This window comes from Scyliorhinus torazame, chromosome 17, assembly GCF_047496885.1.
Source record: "Scyliorhinus torazame isolate Kashiwa2021f chromosome 17, sScyTor2.1, whole genome shotgun sequence".
Taxonomy (NCBI): Eukaryota; Metazoa; Chordata; class Chondrichthyes; order Carcharhiniformes; family Scyliorhinidae; genus Scyliorhinus; species Scyliorhinus torazame.
This window is the reverse complement of record NC_092723.1, coordinates 12,436,447-12,463,562: the sequence shown is the minus strand read 5'-3', so window position 1 is coordinate 12,463,562 and position 27,116 is coordinate 12,436,447. Positions and strand designations below refer to the sequence as shown.

The window sequence follows — 27,116 nt, the reverse complement described above, 5'->3', positions numbered from 1 at the left end:
ACTGGTACACCCACAGTGCCATTGGTACACCCACAGTGCCATTGGTACACCCACAATGCCATTGGTACACCGACAGTGCCATTGGTACACCCACAGTGCCATTGGTACACCCGCAGTGCCATTGGTACACCCACAGTGCCGTTGGTACACCCACAGTGCCATTGGTACACCGACAGTGCCGTTGGTACACCGACAGTGCCATTGGTACACCGACAGTGCCATTGGTACACGCACAGTGCCATTGGTACACCCACAGTGCCATTGGTACTCCCACAGTGCCATTGGTACACCCACAGTGCCGTTGGTACACCCACAGTGCAGATGATACACCCACAGTGCGGTTGGTACACCGACAGTGCAGTTGGTACACCGACAGTGCCAGTGGTACACCGACAGTGCCATTGGTACTCCCACAGTGCCGTTGGTACACCCACAGTGCCGTTGGTACACCCACAGTGCCGTTGGTACACCCACATTGCCGTTGGTACACCCGCAGTGCCGTTGGTACACCCACAGTTATTTTGGTACACCCACAGTGCCGTTGGTACACCCACAGTGCCATTGGTACACCCACATTGCCGTTGGTACACCCACAGTGCCGTTGGTACACCCACAGTTATTTTGGTACACCCACAGTGCCGTTGGTACACCGACAGTGCCATTGGTACACCCACATTGCCGTTGGTACACCCGCAGTGCCGTTGGTACACCCACAATTATTTTGGTACACCCACAGTGCCGTTGGTACACCGACAGTGCCATTGGTACACCCGCAGTGCCATTGGTACACCCACAATGCCGTTGGTACACCCGCAGTGCCGCTGGTACACCCACAGTTATTTTGGTACACCCACAGTGCCGTTGGTACACCCACAGTGCCGTTCGTACACCCACAGTGCCATTGGTACACCCGCAGTGCCATTGGTACACCCACAGTGCCATTGGTACACCCACATTGCCGTTGGTACACCCACATTGCTGTTGGTACACCCACAGTGCCATTGGTACACCCACATTGCCGTTGGTACACCCGCAGTGTCATTGGTACACCCACAGTTATTTTGGTACACCCACAGTGCCGTTGGTACACCCACAGTGCCGTTGGTACACCCACAGTGCCGTTGGTACATCCACAGTGCCATTGGTACACCCACAGTGCCATTGGTACACCCACAGTGCCATTGGTACACCCACAGTTATTCTGGTACACCCACAGTGCCGTTGGTACACCCACAGTGCCGTTGGTACACCCACAGTGCCGTTGGTACACTGACAGTACGATTGGTACACCCACAGTGCCACTGGTACACCCGCAGAGCCGTTGGTACACCCACAGTTATTTTGGTACACCCACAGTGCCGTTGGTACACCTACAGTGCCGTTCGTACACCCACAGTGCCGTTGGTACACCGACAGTGCCATTGGTACACCCACAGTGCCATTGGTACACCCACAGTGCCGTTGGTACACCCACAGTGCCATTGGTACACCCACAGTGCCGTTGGTACACCCGCAGTGTTTTTGGTACACCCACATTGCCGTTGGTACACCCACAGTGCCGTTGGTACACCCACATTGCTGTTGGTACACCCACATTGCTGTTGGTACACCCACAGTGCCGTTGGTACACCGACAGTGCCATTGGTACACCCACAGTGCCATTGGTACACCCACAGTGCCGTTGGTACACCCACAGTGCCATTGGTACACCCACAGTGCCGTTGGTACACCCGCAGTGCCGCTGGTACACCGACAGTGCCATTGGTACACCCACAGTGCCATTGGTACACCCACAGTGCCGTTGGTACACCCACAGTGCCATTGGTACACCCACAGTGCTGTTGGTACACCCGCAGTGTTTTTGGTACACCCACATTGCCGTTGGTACACCCACAGTGCCGTTGGTACACCCACATTGCTGTTGGTACACCCACAGTGCCATTGGTACACCCGCAGTGCCGTTGGTACACCCACAGTGTTTTTGGTACACCCACATTGCCGTTGGTACACCCACAGTGCCGTTGGTACACCCACATTGCTGTTGGTACACCCACATTGCTGTTGGTACGCCCACAGTGCCATTGGTACACCCACATTGCCGCTGGTACACCCACAGTGTTTTTGGTACGCCCACGGTGCCGTTGGTACACCCACAGTGCCGTTGGTACACCCACAGTGCCGTTGGTACAGCCATGTTATTGTTGGTACGCAAACATTGCTGTGATGAGCCACAGCTTCTGAATTTGCTACTACCTTAAACGTATGAATTTGTAATGGGAAAGACTAATCATTTCTGTATTATTAGACATTCTCGTGTCAAGTATTGGCTGAATAGCAATGTCTACAAATATGTAGATTACTAACCATGCTTTGATAGCCTAGTACAGTCTGTGCTACTTCAAACTGTAGTTATTTGGTTAGTGCTTTCTAGAATGTAATGTCTGCATAGTACAGTGTGAGCGAGTACTATCTTGCAAAGTGTAGAGTTGGCAGTCTTTCTGATGAGTCAGAGGTTGCGAGCCACCCACACTATATTATGGCAACAAAACAATCTGACAAGTGCAATACTGAGGAAGTGCGGCATTGTAGGAAGTACCGTTCTTCAGCTGATATGTTGCTATTGAAACAAGCACACATGATGGTGTCTGCCATTGAGTGCTCTCCTTTGCCAATAGTAATATCTCTCAGTGATTGCAATGTTATCTCAAAATGGCTAGAATGTTATCCTGTACATAATCTTTCCAATCAGTGACACATCAGGTGTAAATGGTATCTCCCAGAAGTGAAAGTGACATCACATTGCCATCCTTCCCATTATAGAAAAGACACCTTTCCTGTTCTCTGGGTGCTCCAAAGTGTTTCACAGCCAAAGAGACTGTTTTTTTGCAGTATGGTTGCTTTTGGAAGGCGGGCAATGTGGTTGTTCATTTGTTCACAAAAGGTCCACAAATAGAACTGGGATAAATTACCAGATATTCTGTTTGAATTATGTTGATTGAGCAGAACAAAGGGGGAACACCCGTGCTTTTTTTTTGGAACAGTGCCATGGGATCTTCACTAGCCACCTGAGGGGCCATATGGGGCTCAGTTTAACGTCGCATCTTAAACAAAAGGCTCCAACAATGCAGCACTCCCCAACTCCCCGAGGACTGCACAGCCTAGATAATATGGTGAAGGATCTTGAGTCGTTATAGCAGCATCCATGCACGGTATCTTACAATGATTACGGTGTTATCCTGCCTGTAGTGGGCTGGATTTTACGGCCTGTCCCACCAGGTGTATTTTCAGCAGGGGGTCAAGTAATATATGTTGCCTGGCTAGCCCACTGCCCTCCTACCCACCCCCTAGCTGTACTCCTTAATACGGGAGTGGCTAAGGCACCCACTAGGCCGGTTATTACCCATCTAAGGTTATCAATCAACCTCCAATGCCAAAATACGTTGGGCAGTGGAAGATGGGGAAGAGAAGGAAAGCTTTTAAAAAATAAATTTAGAGTATCAAATTCATTTTTTCCAATTAAGGGGCAATTTAGCGTGGCCAATCCACCTATTCTGCACATCTTTTGGCTTGTGGGGGCGAAACCCAAGCAAACACGGGGAGAATGTGCAAACTCCACATGGACAGTGACCCAGAGCTGGGATCGGACCTGGGACCTCAGCACCGTGAGGTAACCATGCTAACCACTTGTGCCACCGTGCTGCCCAGAAGTAAGGCTTTTTGTCTACCCCATGTGTTGAAAGGATGAGAAGGAAGGGGAGGTACATCCTTTGGGGGGGTGGACTGTGTGCATCGGGGGAACCCTCCGTCAGATCATTACCACCCACCCCCCCCCCATTTTGTACCTTCCCACTTGGCCTCCAAAACCCAACCCACCCCGCCCTCCCTTCCGAGAGTGCCCAACCCCTCCCTGCTTAAAAGGTCCAGTCTGGTGTCCATGTTCAATATCTGTGGGTTGCCCTGCAGTCCCAGCATCACCCACTATTGAGATCTGGTGCACTGCTGGAGCTGCCTGCCAATCAGATTGGTCAGCAGCTCTCGGGGGCAGGGCTTCCCTCACCTAAGGGATGGGACATCCTAATCTCAGGTGTTTAAGGCCACCTGCAGCATAACATCATGGTAGGGAAGCTTCTTTTGAAGTTGGTTGTTTTCTGGCCAACCTTTCTTCCAGGTGGGGGGGGGGGGTGAATGGTATGTCCCCTGCCCCCTCCCCCCCCGACCTTCCCCTCCCCACAAAGTAAAATTCAACCTAGCTTCTCCAATTGGGCACCATGATATTTCATCCACATTGTCTCCAATTGACACAATGGTTTCCCAACATAGCTCTTCCAGTGAGTCCAAAAGAAAGCAAGGGTCTGGAGGCACGATATTGAGCAGAAATGTATTCCGGTGCGGGGAGTGGTAGAAGGGTACAGCATAATTACATGGCTCATAATTACTTGCGCCAGAGTTTATTTTATCCTTTATACTGGGCATTTGCTTTGCCTCTCGATTATGTGTGTCTCTGGGCACAAATATACTGGAAGTCTCACCCCAGAGTTTTAACAAGACTGTTCTGCCTCTATAAGGGACATAGCAATTGATATTAACACCTCACTAGAGGTAGACAATGCAAAGTGTCTTCCAAAAATCAAGTATATGTAAATGCATTTGTTGCCTTTGAGGTCACTGCCCAATCCTGCCCAGCAGTCAGGGCTGAGCGGGTGACGTCTAGCTGCAGGGGCAGATTTTTAATCCTGACTTCCTATCGTAGCAAATTAGCAAATGTGGCTCGAAAACAGTAATTTCCTGGGACCTTATCCACAAACAGGAAAAAAGGCTTGAATGGTAGAGGGGGAGGTTGAAGGAGTCGGTCGGCATTTACTAATTGGAGCTAAGTGGATCTGTATCACTTCAGCTTCCACAGAAAATTATTGTAATCACTGTGCTATTTGTGCCTCATGAGCAACAAATTGCAATCATAAGTGTACAGATATTAGCGTACAAATAGAGAACAGAGAGCAAAACTTTTTTTTTACATGTTCTTGTGATGTGAGTGTTGCTGACAAGGTCAACATCTATTGCTCAATCCTAATTGCGCTTGAGAAGGTGGAAGTGAGCTGCCGTCTTGAATCGCTGCAGTTCACATGGTGTACGTACACCTCCAGTGCCGTTAGGCAATTAAGATTAAAGTTCTTTCGGTGCTTTAAAGACAGGAAAGTGAAAGCGTTGAAATAACTGAAAGTGTTGCTCAAAAGAGGAGGTACATTGTTTCAGTAAAACAAGGAAAGGAGCAATGTTTACTGATTGCTCAGAAACTGCCCGTGTTTGAGGGCGTATCCTGAAAGGGTTAAAGGAAAAGAAACATGTTCGTGTACGAATTATCATGTTGGTTTGAAATTTAGCATTCTTGCATTTGCCCTGATGAGTGCAGAATGAAAAACTTCAGCAACCTATCTTTTCTTTTCAGCAATTATTCAATTTCTGTGTTACCAAGCAACCGAAAACTGAACTATGGGATGCAAATTACAAGGAATACTTCTGATCCCCACTTTTAGCAGCAGCAGAACTGGTAGCCAGCAATTTTATTGTCCACACTGAATTGCCCTTGAGAAGGTGGTGGTGAGCTACCTTCTTGAACCGCTGTGGTCCATGTAGTGTAGGTACAGCCATAGTGCTGTTAGTGAGGGCGTTCCAGGATTTTGACCCAAAGACAGTGAAGGAACGGCAACATAGTTCCAGGTCAGGATGGTGAGTGACTTGGAGGGGAACCTCCAGGGAATGGTATTCCCCCCCCCCATGCATTAACTGCCCTGGTCCTACTTCGGTGGTAGAAGTCATTGGTTTTGAATGTGCTGCCAAAGGAACCTTGGTGAGTTGCTGCAGTGCATCTTATAGACGGTGCACACGGCTGCCAATGCCTGTCAGTGGTGGAGGGAATGGTGGAGGTGGTGGACGGGATGCCAATCCAGCAGGTTGCTTTGTCCTGGATGGTGTTGAGCTTCTTGAGTGTTTTTGGAGCTGCACTTACCAGGCAAGTGGAGAGTATTCCACTACACTCCTGACTTGTGCTTTGTAGATGGTGGGCAGGCTTTGGGGGGTCAGGAAGTGAGTTACCCGCTGCAGAATTCCCAGTCTCTGATCTGCTCTTAGAATCCATAAAATGCCTACGGAACAGAAGGAGGACATTCAGCCCATCAAGTCTGCACCGACCCTCCAAGAGTGCACCCTACCTAGGCTCACTCCCCCACCCTATCACTGTCACCTCACCTAACCTGCACATCTTTGGACACTTAAGGGGAAATTTAGCATGGCCAATCCATCTAACCTGCACATCTTTGGACACTTAAGGGGAAATTTAGCATGGTCAATCCACCTAACCGGCACATCTTTGGACTGTTGGAGGAAACCAGAGCACCCGGAGGAAACCCATGGAGACACGGGGAAGAATGTCAGACTCCGCACAGACAGTCACCCAAGCCAGGAATCGAACCTGGTACCCTGGTGCTGTGAGGCAGCAGTGCTGACCACTGTGCCGCCGTGCCACCCAGAAAGAAGAAATAAACTGAAACTACACAGGGAAATGTAGCTACAATATTTATATGACTGTTCAGTTTCAGATCAGTGGTAACCCCCAGGATGTTGCTAGGTTGGAGAGAGCTGGAAAGAATTTCAGTTGGCATCAATAATTAGCTAACCAATACAAATAGTAGGAAAACATGGATCCCAATAATCTATCAGAGATGATACGACAGAAGCACAAGTCCTATACTGGAATCTATCATGTTGTTGAATGGGATGTCTGGTTTTAATGTATAATATTCTTTAAAAGGGGTGGAATTGAATTCATTAAAAGTAGAATACATTTTGAAAAAGATGTAAAACGACAAAAAATATGAACAACAGTTAAATTAATTCAGTTCATTGACTAGAAATAGGTAAGAATGTGAGACGGACAGTGGTAAGAATATTTGACAATAGAAGAGAGAAATATCTTTTAAGAAAATTCAAAATACTCCAGAGTACCCTCCCATCGAGTAAAAAACAGATAAATCAGTAAACTTTAGGCCAGTATTTCAGTTGTTGGTAACACTATCACCTATAATAGGGCTAAAAATGGATTGGATTGGATTGGATTTGTTTATTGTCACAATAATCCACCATTGGATTTTTTTATTGTTTCGGATTTCAGCACTTTGCTTTTCACAATAGTTAATCAGGGCCAAACAATGCAGCTTTCACAAAGGCAGGCTACACTTGAACACTTTTGATCATTGCTTCAGAGAATTCTGTCATGTTGAGGAACGGTGGCACAGTAGCGCAGTGTTGCTTCACAGCTGCAGGGCCCCAAGTTCGATTCCCCGCTGGGTCACTGTCTGTGCGGAGTCTGCACGTTCTCCCCGTGTCTGCGTGGGTTCCCTCCGGGTGCTCCGGTATCCTCCCACAGTCCAAAGATGTGCACGTTAGGTGGATTGGCCATGATAAATTGGCCTTAGTGTCCAAAAAGGTTGGGTGGGGTTACTGGGATATGGGGATAGAACATAGAAAATACAGCACAGAACAGGCCCTTCGGCCCACGATGTTGTGCCGAACCTTTGTCCTAGATTAATCATAGATTATCATTGAATTTACAGTGCAGAAGGAGGCCATTCGGCCCTTTGAGTCTGCACTGGCTAGGGTGGAGGTGTGGGCTTAGTGCTCTTTCCAGGGGCCGGTGCATGCTCGATGGGCCGGGTGGCCTCCTTCTGCACTGTGGATTCTATGAAAGATAAAGGACATGCAGTGTTGGTCAAATATCGGGATTTCCAAGAAACATTTGATAATCTGTTGCCTAGGAGAATTATATGAGAGAAGGTGAATGGTCGGGGTAATGGACAGGGGATTTCTCAGAATTGAAAGATATAACCCAGTGTTCTACTAGGGGTAGTATATCCATATAATAATCCGTACAGAATGAAGCCATTCAGCCCACTGTGCCTATGGAATGAACTATCCAATTGGTCCCTCTCACCTGATCCTACCTTAAAACCCTGCATATTGTTTTTTATTTTCAAGGATTAGGAAATACTCCTTTTGAAAGTTACTATTGAATCTACTTCCACCTTCCTTTCAGGCAGTTTACCCCGTTCATATCGACTCCCTGTAGCTAACTGTAAGCAAAGACTCTCGAGGTCTGCAGCCAATTATCTTTAAAGAATAACTTGCTTTTCCAATTATCTCGGCGAACAGGATACAAAAGCGAGACGGTAACATTGAAAGCATGTAGTCTTCATGAGTTTGGAGCTGTAGAGTGAGTGTTGTGCAGTTTTAGATTACCAGTTCTAGAAAGCAATGATGGAGGTGCAGACTCACTAGGATATTGCCCATATTATATACTGCCTTTAACACAGCAAAACATTCCCACAGTGCGTTTTCAAACGAAATGACCTGCATTTATTTAGCGCCTTACACAGTCTCAGGCTGATCCAAAGCTCCCATCAGCTGATTAATTGCGACCCCTCCTTTTGTTAAGTGAGTGGTCTAAACTAAGGGCAACTTAAGGGGCTAAGGGCTGGTTTAGCTCAGTGGGCTAGACAGCCGTTTTGGGATGCAGAGCAAGGCCAGCAGCGTGGGTTCAATTCCCGTACCAGCTTACCCGAACAGGTGCCGGAATGTGGCGACTAGGGGCTTTTCACAGTAACTTCATATTTGTGAAAATAAAAGGTGATTGGATTGGAAATAAAGCAGCCAATTTGTGCACAGCTCAGCTCCTCAAACAGAAAGGAGGTGAATAACCAAATATTCTGCTTTACCGATCTTTGTTGATGGATAACTACTCGGCAGGATAACTCCTCTGCTGGTCAAATAGTTCTATTGAATGTCTTGTATCCACCTAAGAGAGCAGAGGTGAGGGACCAAACTAACATCTCTTCTGAAATATCATGGCCCACAGATTCATTCGCGCCCGGTCCAGTAAAATTCCGATTTCAAAGTTCTCGCCCATGGCCTCGGCCCCCCCCCCATCACCATCCCCTACCACCACATCTCTGTGACCTCCCACAGCCCCACAACCCGCCAAGATATCGGCGCTCATCTTTTTTCTGGCCTTTTGTGAATCATCAATTTTAATCACTCCAGCAGTGGTGGCCAAGTCTTCGGTAATCTGGGCCCCGGGTTCTGGAATACCTTCCGTACAGCTCTCAGCCTCACTTCCCTCCTCTTGGACATGCTTTTAAACTTATCTATTTGACAAAGCATTTGGTCATCTGACTGATGAACTCCTGTGTTAGCTCAGTACCAAAGCGTGTTGTATGATGCTGCTGTGAAGCACCTTTGGACATTTTATTATGTTAAAGGCACCATATAAATATATGTTGTTGTTGTTATGAGCTTTGGCACAGCACTAAAGGATAATAATACTAATCTTTGTTAGTGTCACAAGTAGGCTTACATTAACACTGCAATGAAGTTACTGTGAAAAGCCCCTCGTTGCCCCACTCCGGCGCCTGTTCGGGTATACAGAGGGAGAATTCAGAATGTCCAATTCACCTAACAGCACGTCTTGATTCAGGACTTGTGGGAGGAAACCGGAGCACCCGGAGGAAACCCACGCAGACACGGGGAGAACGTGCCGACTCCGCACAGGCAGATAAATCCCGGGAATCGAACCTGGGACCCTGGCACTGTGAAGCAACAGTGCTAACCACTGCAGCAACAATGGACTGCCCCATTGAGATGACTGTTCACTATTTAGGATTTATTTGTTTTGTATAGCGGGGAGGAAGCATCCAAGTTATTTGACTCTCTTGAGGGGCCAATAAGCTCCCAGTATTTTCGACATACGTAATAAGCTCACTTTACATGATCTGATGTGTCACCCTGCCCAGTTAGTAATGCACAACTGTCCCACTTTATTAAGATTGATCTAAGCTGAAGCCGATGGCACATGAGGCAGGAAGCAACTCTGCAAGGGAGTTTAGGAATGACAGGAGCTTTATTGGGAGAGCCGGTGGTGGCCTTGCGACATTAGCATCTTATCCACTAAGAGGATTACAGGGCGGAACAAAAAGCTTAACCTGGCAGCTCAGAATCGGAGTAAACATTTAATCAGCAAGTACGACAGGAATCTGCATAAGCCCAAGCAGGAGGGTTTTGCATGCTCAATTTGTAGTTTGTTGTTTCCCTCAAATCCACTTCTCCCACCGTTATGTTAAAGAAAGCACTTCCTGATTGGGACCACCAACATCTGGTGGTAGGGATCCGGTACCCTGCAGGGATACCCCACAGTGGACAGCGCCCAGCATCCAGCCCCGCTCTGAATTCAGAAGTTGGGGACATTTAACACTCTTGAGTAAAGGCACTCTTCATAACCATTTTAGATTTATTTTCTTGCCAATTCAAACTTGTAGCCTCTGTTGCTCATTGCCTAGTTCAGTTTTAAGTAATTTTGTGGCTTTATCTTGCCTATGTCAATATCATTTACACGCATGGTCTGCTCGTGTCATTTAAATTTATGGGATCTTGCTATGCACGATTTGGCTGCTGCATTTCCTACATTACAGCACTTCAAAAAGCACGCCCCATTATAATTTAAATAGTTTCTGGGCAGGAACATTATTACGTCTCTGGCAGGGGGTTCTGGGAAGTCTGAAAATGAGATCTCCCAAGAAAGATTCTCATTTTCTGACGCTCGTGGAATTTTGCGACCACGTCGCTGTTTGCACCTGCGGCGAACGTGGGTGCAAAATCACAGCCAACGACAATGAAGGAACGGTGATTTAGTTCAAGTCAGGATGGAGTGTGACTTGAAGGGGCATTTGCATGTGGTGGTGTTCCCATACATCTACTGCCCTTGTCCTTCTAGGTGGTATAGGTCACGTGTTTGGAAGGTGCTGCCTAAAGAACCTTGGTGAGTTCCTGCATGTGGTTGATGGTACACACGGCTGCCACTGTCCATCAGTGGTCGAGGGAGTAAATGTTGAAGGTGGTGGATGAGGTACGAATCAAGCGGGCTGCTTAGTCCTGGATGCTGTCACGTTTGTTGAGTGTTGTTGGAGGTGGACAAATACAGACAAGTGGAGAGTATTCCATCACACTCCTGACTTACGCCTTGTAGATGGTTGACAGGCCTTGGGGAGTCAGGAGGTGAGTCACTCTCTATATGATTCCCAGTCTCTGGCCTGCTCTTGCAGCCACACTATGGCTAGTCCTGTTCAGGTTATGGACAATGATGTTGATAATGGTGGATTCAGCGATGATAATGCCATTGAATGTCACGGGGCGATGGTTAAATTCTCTCTTGTTAGGGCTGGTCATTGCTGATATTTGTGGGGAATGAGTGTTACTTTCCAGCGCATGGGGAGCACTACCCATGACCAGACATGACCTGCTGAGGTGATGGTCGCAATGATGAAGAAATATAAATGAAAATAATCCAAAAGTGGGCCTTGAAGATTTCAAGTGATGGGACTGTGATTATTTTCTTTGATAGATTGTCCTATTATATAATTATCCCTGAGAGGAAAGATTGTTGATATACTGTCTCGGTAGTTTGTGTGGATGGTTACTTGGTGCTTTGTCAGTGGGGGAGGGCACCAGGTACTTGCTCCTGTCAACTACCGCCAGTGCATTCCATACTTTACAGAACATGGACAGTCCCTTAATTTCACTTAATTTCTTCTTGGACTTTGTAGTTCACAGACAGACTTCATCACATTCTTAAGGGACGGATTCAGAGGTGAAAGGACATTGCCAAATCCACTACAATGAACAGTTCTCCATCTCTGACTTCTGCTTATGCTACACTGCACTTCCTGTACACCTTTCCTACGGTACACTGCACTTCCTGTACACCGTTCCTTGGGTACGCTGCACTTCCTGTACACCTTTCCTAGGGTACACTGCACTTCCTGTACACCTTTCCTATGGTACACTGTACTTCCTGTACACCTTTCCTAGGGTACACTGTACTTCCTGTACACCTTTCCTATGGTACACTGTACTTCCTGTACACCTTTCCTAGGGTACACTGCACTTCCTGTACACCTTCCCTACGGTACACTGCACTTCCTGTAAACCTTTACTAGGGTACACTGCACTTCCTGTACACCTTTCCTATGGTACACTGTACTTCCTGTACACCTTTCCTACTGTACACTGCACTTCCTGTACACCTTTCCTACGGTACACTGCACTTCCTGTAAACCTTTCCTACGGTACGCTGCACTTCCTGTACACCTTTCCTATGGTACACTGCACTTCCTGTACACCTTTCCTATGGTACACTGTACTTCCTGTACACCTTTCCTTGGGTACACTGCACTTCCTGTAAACCTTTCCTAGGGTACACTGCACTTCCTGTACACCTTTCCTTGGGTACACTGCACTTCCTGTACACCTTTCCTAGGGTACACTGCACTTCCTGTACACCTTTCCTTGGGTACACTGCACTTCCTGTACACCTTTCCTACGGTACACTGCACTTCCTGTACACCGTTCCTATGGTACACTGCACTTCCTGTACACCTTTCCTAGGGTACACTGCACTTCCTGTACACCTTTCCTAGGGTACACTGCACTTCCTGTACACCTTTCCTATGGTACACTGCACTTCCTGTACACCTTTCCTTGGGTACACTGCACTTCCTGTACACCTTTACTAGGGTACACTGCACTTCCTGTACACCTGTCCTATGGTACACTGCACTTCCTGTACACCTTTCCTATGGTACGCTGCACTTCCTGTACATCTTTCCTACGGTACACTGCACTTCCTGTACATCTTTCCTACGGTACACTGCACTTCCTGTACATCTTTCCTACGGTACGCTGCATTTCCTCCTTATTGTGGTAACTGTTGCTTTTCAATGTTTCAGGTGCTGGTGAATCAAGAAAAAGTACCATCGTCAAACAGATGAAGTAAGTTTTGATTTTTCCTACATCTTTCCTACGGTACGCTGCACTCCCGGTACACCTTTCCTATGGTACGCTGCACTTCCTGTACATCTTTCCTACGGTACACTGCACTTCCTGTACATCTTTCCTACGGTACGCTGCACTTCCTGTACATCTTTCCTACGGTACACTGAACTTCCTGTACATCTTTCCTACGGTACGCTGCACTTCCGGTACACCTTTCCTATGGTACGCTGCACTTCCTGTACATCTTTCCTACGGTACACTGCACTTCCTGTACATCTTTCCTACGGTACACTGCACTTCCTGTACATCTTTCCTACGGTACGCTGCATTTCCTGTACATCTTTGCTACGGTACGCTGCACTTCCTGTACATCTTTGCTACGGTACGCTGCACATCCTGTACACATTTCCTACGGTACGCTGCACTTCCTGTACATCTTTCCTACAGTACACTGCACTTCCTGTACACTTTTCCTACAGTACACTGCTCTTCCTGTTCATCTTTCCTAAGGTACGCTGCACTTCCTGTACATCTTTCCTACGGTACGCTGCACTTCCTGTACATCTTTCCTACGGTACACTGAACTTCCTGTACATCTTTCCTACGGTACGCTGCACTTCCGGTACACCTTTCCTATGGTACGCTGCACTTCCTGTACATCTTTCCTACGGTACACTGCACTTCCTGTACATCTTTGCTACGGTACGCTGCACATCCTGTACACATTTCCTACGGTACGCTGCACTTCCTGTACATCTTTCCTACAGTACACTGCACTTCCTGTACACTTTTCCTACAGTACACTGCTCTTCCTGTACATCTTTCCTAAGGTACGCTGCACTTCCTGTACATCTTTCCTACGGTACGCTGCACTTCCTGTACATCTTTCGTACGGTACACTGCACTTCCTGCACACCTTTCCTACGGTACACTGCATTTCCTGTACACCTTTCCTACGGTACACTGCACTTCCGGTACACCTTTCCTACGGTACGCTGCACTTCCTCCTTATTGTGGTAACTGTTGCTTTTCAATGTTTCAGGTGCTGGTGAATCAAGAAAAAGTACCATCGTCAAACAGATGAAGTAAGTTTTGATTTTTCCTTCATTTTATTTTATTTCAGAAGATACAAAAGTTTAACCAATTCAGTGATACAGCCCTATTGATCACAAATCAGTATTAAAATAACTCTCGGGCTCCGTTTATGGCCACTTGCAGCAGTCACAACAATCCATCTCTGCATTACAAACACATTTGGCTCTCGCTGCACTTCCAGATCAGACTGTAATTGTGCATTACCTCCCACACGCACAAAATTCAAACGATCAATTCACACTTACAGACTGTCTCATACAGCTGGGCCTCACTGAGGTTTAACTGTTAACTGTAGAGAAAGTTCAACTGACCCACCTTCAGCTAATGACGTTACACATGAAACATCCATAAAATAGAAACCCCGTCATCCCATTTCTGAACACATACGTATAAAAACCTGACAGCGTTAGGTTATTCACGTGATGTTGATACAACCAGTGCAAAAGAATTAGGATTTTTGAGTGGAAATTGCATTCAATGCAAATTGAGTTTTAAACACGTTGAATTAAAAGCTATGCCCCGCTGATAAAACCAGTCGCGGCGATTATGTTCAAGATTGGATTTGATAGATTTTTGAACAGTAAGGGAATCCAGGGAGATGGGGATAGGATAGGAATGTGAAGTTGGAAGACCAGCCTTGATCTCACTGAATGGTGGACCAGGCTCGAAGGCCTACTCCTGCTCTTATAGGTGAGCGCACAGTGGCACAGTGGTTAGCACTTTTGCCTCACAACGCCAGGGTCCCTGGTTCGATTCCCGCTTGGGTCACTGTCTGTGCGGAGTCTGCACGTTCTCCTCGTGTCTGCGTGGGTTTCCTCCGGGTGCTCTGGTTTCCTCCCACAGTCCAAAATACATGCTGTTAGGTTAATTGGACATTCTGAATTCTCCCTCCATGTACCTGAACAGGCGCCGGAATGTGGCGACGAGGGGCTTTTCACAGTAACTTCATTGCAGTGTTAATGTAAGCCTACTTGTGACAATAATAAATATTATTATTAAGTCTTGAATAGACAATAAAAACACACTGCCAGCTATGGCGGAAGATTGCCAAGCCAACAGTGTTCCAATGGAGGACTCCCAAGCTGAGGACAGCATCATCTCCGTCACAGCTCAGACACACCTTCATTGGGTATTGCCAGTGGAACAGCAATGAGCATATTGATCAGAACGCCAGTGGACAGAACCCGCCGACCAGTCAGAAATTTAGGGCGGAGAGTCTAAAATATAAAGTATAAAAAAAACACATCTTTAATTCAACAATTCTCAGAGCATGGTGGCTTTTCTTGCAGAATCATCCATCAAGACGGTTACACAAAGGAAGAATGTTTAGCCTTTATATCCATCATCGATGGCAACATTCTCCAGTCTGTCCTGGCTATTATTCGAGCCATGTCCACTATTGGAATTGATTACGGAGATTCAGCAAATGCGGTGACCAAATAGCCTGGTTGAAACATTTTGTAGAGGGAGAACCTTTAACACTCTTATCTTTTGATGTAAGTCGGAAAGAACAGTCCATTATTTTTAACAACACATAGCATTTGATAAAAAGTGTAAAAGTATTAAAAAAGATACAGGTTTGTTGTGGAAATAGCACATGAGGAAATGTAGTTGGACATTTTGCGATCTTCCCCCAGACAGAAAGCAATCCGTTCCATTTTCCCCAGTCACTCCCCTCGCTATCGTATGAAAGAAATCACAAGTACTGGCTGTACTGTTCCAATAAGCTGTGAAAATCTTAGTATGCTACACAAAATGCTTCAGTTTTCACAGATGCTAATGTTCCTGGAATGACGACAGAACTTAAAATCAATATCTGACTTCCTGAAGCAGAGTGGGGTCAGAGTAGAAGTGATCTCAATAAATCAATAGCGGTAATTAGTACAATCATGCCACCACATTCTTGACATGTTGAGATAATAGCACAGTGGTTAGCACTGTTACTTCACAGCACCACGGTCCTGGGTTCGATTTCCGGCTTGGGTCACTGTCGGTACGGAGTCTGCATGTTCCCCCCGTGTCTGCATATGGGTTTCCTCCGGGTGCTCCGGTTTCCTCCCACAAGTCCCGAAAGACGTGCTTGTTAGGTGAATTGGACATTCTGAATTCTCCCTCCGTGTACCCGAACAGGCGCCGGAGTGTGGCGACTAGGGGCTTTTCACAGTAACTTCACTGCAGTGTTAATGTAAGCCTACTTGTGACACCCCAAAAAATTATTATTATTACATATTTTATGACTGCTCCTAATTCTAAGCAATTACAAAGAATCAAGAACTATTTACCTGTCATTAAAATGAACAAACGCCTCAAGGGGCATATCTTCAGCTCATGACATCCGATGGTGACATGACTTTATCGGCAGTGAGCCGCACTGTTAGACTTCTCCATTCACTTCACTGTTGGACCTACACTGCAGCTCAGAGAGTAAGATCACACTGCCCTATGAACGCCTGCAGGCCACAAGATCTGATGCGGATGCATTATCCTGGCATTATATTAGTGGATGGATTTTCCTGTATGATTTTAAATGATTAATATCTCCATTAAAATTGTGGGCAGAGAAATAGCCACCCAATATATTGTTTGCCCAAGGTTCTCAATTGTGATGTCTAATCTGAATGGAAATGCAATGTAAAGTCACCTTTCCTGAAGAATTGCTATAATCTCCCCATTATAGTGTTGTTTTGCATCACTATCTTTTTGTGGATTATAAACACACTGAGATGGCTGTGAATTCATCAGGAAGAAACTGGTGATGTATTATTCTACTGCTGTTACTGGAACAGCCAATGGCCACATCCCCAACACAAAATTAGTGTTGCATTCCCATTTATGATAGCCAATAGAAGTACTTTAACACTAAGATTTTTCATTGGATGTGGGCATTGTTGGCAGTTGTCCCTAATTGCCCTTGAACTGGGTGACTTGCTCAACCATTTCAGAGCGCAGTTAAGAGTCAACCACATCAAGTGGGTCTGGATTCATATATTAGGCCAGATCAGGTAAGGGTGGCAGACTTCCTTAGTGAACCAAATGTTTTTTTTGATGAGAGTTTCATGGCCATCACTATTGAGACTAGCGTTCAATTCCACCAGCTGCTGGGGTGGGATTTGAACCCCTGTCCCCACGGCCTTATCCTGGGTCTCTGCATTCCTAGTCTAATCACACTAACACTATGCCACTGTCTCCCCTCTGAGATATATCGGATTGTGCTCTATTACAAGGTAAAGAGTTCTCTCTTATAAACCAACTCAATTAGTTGGGTAGACAATGCTTGGAAACTATAGCAGATAGATTTGCATGACAGGGATAGTCGGAATTTCATCCTAACTCGGTCATTTTAATGAGCCATCTGCCCATCCACCATCCCCATATTTACAGTCAAAGTGTGAGTAATGTACCCCAGTGCAGAGGTGTGTCAGGCAGGTGGGGAGTAATTGCCATTAATCATTTAATACATAGAATCAAGGAATCCTTGCAGTGCAGAAGGAGGCCATTCGGCCCATCGAGTCTGCACCAACCCTTCAAAGGAGCACCCCACCGCCCTATCCCCATAACCCCACCTGCCTTTTTAGACACTAAAGGGCAATTTAACGTGGTCAAGCCACCTAACCTGAATACCTTTTGGACATGATTGGAATTGTTTTGGAAATTCTTTTCAAAATAAACGTTTTCGTTAAAGGCACAAAGTCATTGATTAGGTCACTGTTTGCAATTATTTTTGATGTTAGGACACTTGAATGTGTGAATAGCAACATCTCACCTCACATAGGTTAGTGGTGTGGTTAAATGTGCGCTTAGGCATTGCTTATTTAAACAAGTGAACCCAAATACACACCAGGGATGATTCTGTGAATACACAATGCCTGGCTGAGCATGGGTTGTGTAAACATGATTGCACAGCGGAACCTATGTGGTTTCCTTTTTATACTCTAACAGTGCTGAGGATGTCAACATATTGGGCTGGGAAGTAGACTGCAAGTTGACACCATTTTACTCAATATGAGTTTTTTTTGTAAACGTATCCCTTTTTAAACAAAATGATGTCTTAATGTTGGAAAACTATTTCTTCAAAGGGAAGGATTCCCAGGTGAATCAAATAGGAGTTTATGTCTTCTGTTTCTGAGGCCTGTTACTAAGTTTAACCATGGCTTCAGAGGTTTGAAAAATATAGCAATTTTTAGGAATTGGGAAAGGGCTTTAAGCACCAACTCACCTGCCCCTTTTTTGTTGAACTGTCCCACTAACCACTTCCTCTCCGTATTCCTCAGTCCCTCTTCTCTCCTCAAATATATCTGGTTGTTCTCGAACGTTGTTAAAATGTCTCCTAGAATTGTCTGCCTTAGTAGCTGAATTCACAACCATCTTGCACGTTGAAAGCATTCTGTTAAACTTCCTTATTTGATTCTAACTTCCTCATTTTACCTTATGTCCCCTGGCATTGGAAACTTTCACCATAGTCAACAAGTTAGACTAATTTTGTCAATTCATTTCATAATTTTGAAAATATTCAATTCCCACCTTGAAATATCCTTGCTGTCAAAGCCCTCAACTAATCATACCATTCCTCATAACTTACTATCCTTATATCTGGAATATCTTACTGCAACTCCGTCTATTACACTAATGGAATCACTTGGTTCAACTACCTCCAATTGTTTACCTTTTTAATGTTCAACAACCCATCTTCAGAACAGTTCATTCAAATGCCCAAAGTAACCTGGTGATAGCTTGAAAGATAGTTAGCTCTCAAATCCTAGTGCTATGTTTTCTTTGCATTTCTGTGCTGTGTAGACTATTCTTCATTAAGAAAGAACATGCATTTCTATTGCACCTTTCATAACCTCAAGATGTTCCTGGGTTCAGTAATGTCCTGTTGGGAAGGAAATCTGCCATCCTTACCTGGTCTGGCCGACATGTGACTCCAGACCTACCGCAATGTCTTTGCCTTGTAATTGCCCCTGAAATGATCTAGTAAGCCACTCAAGGGAAATTAGGGAAGGGCAAGAAATGCTGGTCTTGCCAGTGACATCTCCATCCCAGGAAAAGATATATTGACCAGGGCACCAGGAGAACACCCATTCTCATGTTAAAATTGTGTCAGGGGATTTTTAAAAATATAATCTTTATTGGCACAAGCAGGCTTACATCAACACTGCAGTGAAGCTACTGTGAAAAGCCCCTAGTCGCCACATTCCGGCGCCTGTTTGGGTACACGGAGGGAGAATTCAGAATATCCAAATTACCTATGAGCACGTCTTTCGGGACTTGTGGGAGAAAACCGGAGCACCCAGAGGAAACCCACGCAGGCACGGGGACAATGTGCAGACTCCACACAGACAGTGACCCAAGCCAGGAATCGAACCTGGGATCCTGGCGCTGTGTAGCAACAGTGCTAACCACTGTGCTACCATGCCGCCAGGCAGGCATCCTATTTAACTTCTCATCCAAGAGATGACACTTACCGTGCAGCACCCCTTCAGTGTAATTCTGGAGAGTCAGCTCTATTAGGTCAGGTCACTGGAGAGCACCTCATCCGACAACATCCTAATTCAGGAGTAGAAATGCAACCACTGAGCTTCAGCTAACCTCTAAGCATCAAAGTATTATCTACCCTTCTGTAGATTATGTCCTGTGTCCGTCAGTTCACAGGGCATAATGCTTTCAAAAATGGGGCTGAGACCCAACCATATTTGAACTTCTCTGGGCTGATTGTGCAGCAATTATTGGGGTTTCAGACTGAGGAGTGATATTATTTTTATGATATCATGATATTATATTATTTTTATATTTGGTTTTAACTGTAGATGGTAATCAAATATGTATAGAAATGTGATTTCTTTCTCTCCATCAGCTATTTGGACAATCTGGACAGAATCACAGCCACTGGCTACATTCCAAATGAGCAAGATGTCTTGAGGTCAAGAGTGAGGATCACGGGTTTCATTGACGAACAATTCTCTTGCCAGGATCTGTACTTCAGATAAACAGCCGCATGGTTTTCGAATTTAGTTTCATGCTCCTTCAATGTGCAGGCAATGTGAATTGTAGTTCCAGGTCTACCTCAGAGTGTTGTCCATCAGGCAAAATTCAGATGATTCCCAAGACATAATAAGTAAACTGAGATCCTGGTGGAGTAAGGGTTGTGCGTGCCCACTGCTTCGAGTCTTCTGCTTCCTACAAGACACAGGTCAGGGAGGTGATGGAATACTCTCTACTTGCTTGGATGAGTGCAACTCCAACAACACTCAGGAGGTCTGACACCATCCAGGATAAAGCAGTCCACTCAATTGCCATCCCACCCACCACCTTCGCCATCCTTTTCCGCCCACCACTGATGCACATTGGCAGCCGTATGACAAGATGCACTGCAGGAACTCACCAAGGCTCCTGTGACATCACCTTCCAAATGCATGGCCTCTACCACCTAGAAGGCCAAGGGAAGCAGACACATGGGGCACTACCACCTGCAATTTCCCCTCCAAGCCAGTCGCCATCCTGACTTGGAAATATATCGCCGCTCCTTCACTGTTGTGCATCAAAATCCTAAACTCAGCACTGTGGGTGTACCTGCACCACAGGAACTGCAGTGGTTCAAGAAGGCAGCTCACCACTACCGTATCAAGGGCAATTAGGGATGGGCAATAGTAAATGCTGCCTAGGCAGCAATGCCCATGTCCCTTGAAATAATTTTTTAAAATGCAAAAGTTTAATAACACACTCGCCAATTAAATTCACTTGCATTGTTTCGATCCAAGTTAAGTAATTTCTCTGTATTTCTCTTAAACTTTGACTGCAAATAAGTTGCAGTTATACTTAAATATTCCTTGGACGGTACCAATCTTGTGGTCTGTGGTATTATTTATGAATACACTATTTTCTGGGATGTACACTTTAAAACCAAATCATTCTCATCAAGGTGAAGGGTGTTAGTGCTGGGGGATTGAACTTTATCCATTGCAGGAAACTAGTGACAGCAGTAAACATTCCCATGTAGCACAACCAGAGGAAGAATAAAGCTCCCCCATCCCTTTGCTGTTCTTCCCCAATTGAGAAAAGCACTCCATGCGATCAATTTTGTATTGACCTTTCTATGGCTCCTCCTGAGTGTGATTGTCTGTTAGGATTGTATTAAGGGAAAGCTGGAGGTCCATACCCATTGGGATATAGATTGACAATATCATTTTATATAGGACCATTAAAATATATTTGTGCCATCAATTTGGGCTATGTTGATGCCCAGGTCCCAAATGTGAATGGCCAGCACTTGACCTCTCCATGCCAAGCATTCAAGAATGTCAAGTGAGAGTACCTTTAAGACATGGGTGTTTAAGAAATGTACCTTTAAGAAATGAGTGTTTACGAAATCTTCCTTTAAGAAATGGGTGTTTATCAGTGATGTCAGAGTGTGGGTGGAGCTGGGCTGTCTGTCAGCATTTTACTTTAGTTTTAGGCTGTTTGCTGCAGGGTGTGTTTTAGTTTCATTTTCAGTGTTGGAGCTGGAGCCAGACAAAGCAGCTGTACTGCTGTTCTCTCTGCCATGAAAACACTATCTCTTGATCATTTGGAGAATTCAGAATTAGAAATGTTTTCAGTAGTGAATGTAAACCTGATGTGCTTCTGTTAAAAGGTGTTTCTTTTGTCTTCTGGATGTTGTTTGGGAAGTTATTAAGGATGACTTAGTGTTGTATTCTTTGGGGGTTGTATTTGAATTGATGGTTGCTAAGATGTTCACTGTATGTTTTAAAAAGGTTAACTTGAGTTCATAGAATAAACATTATTTTGCTTTAAAAATACTTTTCCATTTCTGCTGTCCCACACCTGTAGAGCGGGCTGTGCGCTCCCCATACTACAATCTATTAAAGGTTGTGGGTCAGGTGAACTCCATGATACACGTTGGGGTTCTCTAAACCCTGGCCCATAACAAGAAGGATGCCATCAAATGGGACAAAGACTTTCTTTTATATAAACCATTCAACTAAAGTTGAAGAAAAATAAACAGCTATTTTTCCTCGAAAAAACCCTCTGTCTGGATAGTTTCAAAATGATACATTTGTGTGGTGCCAATGCCTTGCAGATAGGTACAGTGCAATTCAAAAGTGACGATCTTTATTAAGTTCTTAAAATAACTAATGCAGCAAATAGCCTAATCTCTGTTCTACCCTCAGGATGTTTGACATTGGTGGGCAGAGGTCGGAATGGAAGAAGTGGATCCACTGTTTTGAAGGAGTTACCTGCATTATTTTCTGTGGCACTCTCAGTGCGTATGACATGGTGCTGGTCGAGGATGATGAAGTGGTGTGTAACTCTAAATGTGTGTTCACAAAATCAATCCCGTGCAATAATTTAAAATCTCTCATGTAATGCCAACAGTGATTTTAATATATTCAAATCCCCTAAAACGTTCAGGACTAATTGGATAAAATCATTGTCACAGTCATGGTAAGCCCAAAGGCCACCTTCTGTGCTATAAGGTTCTAAAATTCTGGACGTTTGTATAATATAACAATCTTTATTGTCACAAGTAGGTTTACATTAACACTGCAATGGAGTTACTGTGAAAAGCCCCTAGTCGCCGCATTCCGTCGCCTGTTTGTTCGGGTACATGGGGGGGGGGGAGAATTTAGTCTTTTGGGAATTGTGGGAGGAAACCGGAGTTCCCGGAGGAAACCCACGCGGACACGGGGAGAATTTTCAGACTCCGCACAGGCAGTGACCGAAGCCGGGAATCAAACCTGGGATCCTGGCACTGTGAAGCAACAGTGCTACCGTGCTAACAAATGTTGGTACACAAAGAGATATTTTTGGAAAGACATACATTTTCTAAAGAATATAACTAAGTGAGACAAGGTTCAGCAAGACTAAAGAACATCGGCACTGAATGTTAGTTCAATGCAGACTCTGTGTTTTATATTAACACTTTTCTGCCGATGACTGAAATGTGCTAGATTTAATTTTGCGAAATGCCAGTAAACGGTTATCTCTCACATTCATTCAGCGTAATGTAACCGAATAACTATATCTCAGGTACAATCTCTGTGATAACTGTGTCATCCTTTGGCAGAACATTGCTACCGTGACCAGAATACGCAAGGATAGATTCAGAGCTTCACTGCAGCAGAGATCCAACCAATGAAATGTAATTCTGTTATTGTGCTCAGTGTCCAAGTGTGGGATGAATGGCACTGTGAGGACACATGAACCAAGGGCAGATGTCTCATAAACTCTAATCTCCAGGGGCCAATTTTATAAAGAAGACTTACTACAAGTTCAAGTATAAAAGCAAATTACTGCGGATGCTGGAATCTCAAACAAAAACAGAAAATCCGGGACAATCTCAGCTGGTCTGACAGTATCTGTGGAGGGAGAAGGGAGCCAATGTTTTGTGTCTGGGTGACACTTTGTCAAATAGTTATAAGCAAATTCAAATGGTTGGGCAGCAATATAAAGCTGAGCCTACAGTGACAGACAGTAATATGCACTCAGGTTTTCAGCATCTGCAGAATTTTGTTTTATTGCTTTATCCATTACAAAGCCAGAGGTCAGAGTGTGGACAGGGGCAAATCGCTAATCCAGCTCCTTGCCTGCTCCAAAAAACAATTCAAATCAAATCCAATTCATGGTCCCCACAAGAGACACATACCAGATCCAGGCATTACACTTGGCTGTAATCTGTATTTCTGCTAGATGTTTGCATATTAAATTGCAAATTAATATCTATTAAAAGCTGGCTTGACATGTATTTTGAAATTTTGATTATACATCTGCGAAGGTTTCATCTCAGCTTGCGACCATCAGTAATGAGAAGTGATTAGCATTCTAAGTAATTTTCCGGTATTTCAGAAACTCATGTGAGGACAGCTGGCGCTGAAACATGCTCAGAATTTCCTTCATTTGCAATGGTGAAGTTTCCAATTGGTTTCAGTGTCCCAATAACTGGAGATGAGACACAGATGGGCAGTGGTGCTTAATAACCTGTATTTTGCTGCTTCATTCTATAGCCGAGTGTTGCCTCAAAGCGCAAGGTGTTAAAACTCAGAATTTCAAAGTTCTCATCATGGTTTTCAAATCCCTCCATGGCCTCTCCACTACCTACCTCTGTAATCGCCTCCAGCCTTACAATCTTCCCAAACTCTGCCTCCCTCCAATTCTGGGTTCTTGTGCATCGTCCATTTTCATTGTTCCATCCTTGGTGGCTGTGCCTTCAGTTGCCTCAGCCAAAAGCTCAGGAATCCCAAACCTCCCCCCTCCTCCCCCATCCCACAAACCTCTCTCTGACACTTTTAAACCTTCATCTTTGATGGAGCTTTTCTCACCTGTTGTAATATCTCCTTAACCTAACTCATGTCAAATTTTGTAAAGAGGGAAAAGAGCTCTGAAGAAATGTCATATGTCCTTGAAACATTAACTTTCTTTCCTCTCTCCGCAGATGCTGCAGACCTGCTGGGTTTTTCCAGCATTTTCTAATTTTGTTTCAGACTCCAGTATCCGCAGTATTTTGTTTTTATATTCTCATGCCAAAGTTTGTTTGATAACACCCCTGTGAAATGCCTTGGGACTTTAAAGATGCTGTATAAATGCAGGCTGTTGCTGCAGTAACAAAGTGTCGCTCAAGAGATTTGATCTAATTTAAATTAAATTGTGTGGTCATTGAGCTGTTTGAAAAAGGCAAGTCGTAGATAGAAGTCATCTTTAGGTCATATTTTCAGGCCTATTTCAAATAACTTGACAATCAGCATTTAATCCGCGAGAATTAGCACCTCAGAGAGCCAAATGCGGAATTGGAGGCAACAGTGCATGATCAATGCATCACTGCAAATCTTGTTATTGTTCTGTCCCTAACTTCTCTGGGTCCTGCAGAGCAGATAATAATCAATACTTTACATTCATTTGCCTGAATGGATGATGGAAACAAATTCATTAGCAACTTTCAAAAGAGAATTGAATATATGGTTGAAAATGAAAGTTCTGAGGGACTATGGGGAGAAAACAGTGAAGAGGGACTAATTAACTGCTTTCAAAAAGTTGGTATAGGCTTGATTGACCAAATGGCTTCCTATCGCACTGCACAAGTTGCCCAAACATATTCCAATAACAACAGACCAAAAAGCGTTGGCAACTAAAATAGTGGTAAACATAGAGAAATCAGCCATCTTCCAAAACAGTCGGAATGATGGTGGATGCGACACTAAGGAGATAAAAGAGGCAGAAATGTTGATATAGAATGTACAGCACAGAAACTCATCCATACCAGTGTACATGCTCCATATAGGCAGCACGGTAGCACTGTGGCTTCACAGCGCCAGGGTCCCAGGTTCGATTCCCTGTCTGTGCAGAGTCTGCACGTTCTCCCCGTGACTACGTGGATTTCCTCCGGGTGCTCTGGTTTCCTCACACAGTCCAAAGACGTGCAGGTTCGGTGGATTGGCTATGCTAACCTGTCTCAGTGACCAAAAAAGGTTAGGAGGGGTTATTGGGTTACAGGGATAGGATGGAAGTGAGGGCTAAAGTGGGTCGGTGCAGACTCAATGGGCCGAATGGCCTCCTTCTGCACTGCATGTTCTATAAGCCTCATCCCTTAATTTAACTCTCAGTCTACCCCCCTTTTCCTTTATTCCTCATATGTTTATCTGGCACCACCTTAAATGCCTCCATTCTATTTACCTCCATACTTGTGGTATGTTAAACACTCTCTGAATGGAGATGTTTCTCTTCAATTCCGCATTTATCCCATTTATACTTTTCTTCCCCCTACAATAAAACAGTTTCAGCATCTCTATCTTTTTATGTCCATAGAACAGAATGCATGAGAGTCTCCATCTCTTCAACAGCATTTGCAACCACAGGTACTTTGCAGCCACTTCCATCGTGCTGTTTTTGAATAAGAATGATCTTTTTGAGGATAAAATCAAAAAAGTTCATCTAAGCATCTGCTTCCTGGATTACGATGGTACTAACCCATTTTTCTTACAATGATAGATTGCTAACAATTCAGTTCATAAATCTTCTGACATTGAAGCAGCCCTTGTCAGCCCACAACAGGAATTGTCTTAATGTACATATTTAGCCTGACCTGTAGCAAGTAAACTCCTTCCAACTGCCAGCCAATGGTCATCTCAAACAAGAAAAACCCCAATTATCGCCCTCGAGTTTTCTTTTTAAATTTAGTGTATCCAATTCATTTTTCCAATTAAGGGGCAATTTAGCGTGGCCAATCCACCTACCCTGCACATCTTTGGGTTGTGGGGGCGAAATCCACGCAAACACGGGGAGAATGTGCAAACTCCATACGGACAATGACCCAGAGCCGGGATCGAACCTGGGACCTCAGCGCCATGAGGCAGCAGGGCTAACCCACTGCCCCTCTTGAGTTTTAATGGCATCACCTTGAGGGGTTTGTACCTGACTAGAAACTTGCACCTAAACTGGGTGCCTGAGGTGTGGTGATCCTCAGGTTAAACCACCACCAGACAGCTCTTCCCCTCAAAGGAAATAGCAGCATATGGTCATCTGGGACTGTGGCGACTTTACCTTTACTCCTGCAATAACAGATTTACATTGGCTCGAGTCATGTGGCTCGAGTCGTGTGATGTTGAATATTCTAACAGGCTGACAATAAACCATTTTTCAATCCAACACTGAGAGTAAAATCTTTGCGCTCTATCTCTAGGTCCCAACACGTATGATGATGCTGGCACTTACATCAAGAGCCAATTCCTAGACCTCAACATGCGAAAAGATATTAAAGAAATCTATGCGCACATGACGTGTGCCACTGACACACAAAACATCAAGTTTGTATTTGATGCTGTGAAAGATATCATCATTAAAGAAAATCTTAAAGACTGTGGTCTTTTCTGAACATTCGGGCTTCAGTCTGTATCAGGTAGATAGGAACATTTTGTAAAAGTGTTCACTTTCAATCGACTTCATCATTATAATTTTTAATCTTAATAGGCATAGTTATCACAACAGAGAATGGAGTCACTCAGCCCATCAAGTCCATGTTGGTTATCTGTTGAACTGTCCAGTCCGTTCCATTCCCCCACTCTATATGTTGCTCTGCAAGTTTATTTCACACAAATACCCATTCAATTTCCTTCAGAAATCGTTGACTATCTCCAATCCCACCACCCTCGGGAGTA

The 27,116-nt window shown here is 44.8% G+C and overlaps 1 pseudogene; it reads left to right on the top strand.

The window, feature by feature from the left end:
- The window catches only part of LOC140394560 (guanine nucleotide-binding protein G(t) subunit alpha-2-like), a 32,518-nt pseudogene extending 5,686 nt beyond the window's left edge, over positions 1-26,832 (top strand).
- Positions 26,833-27,116: the final 284 nt, after the last annotated feature.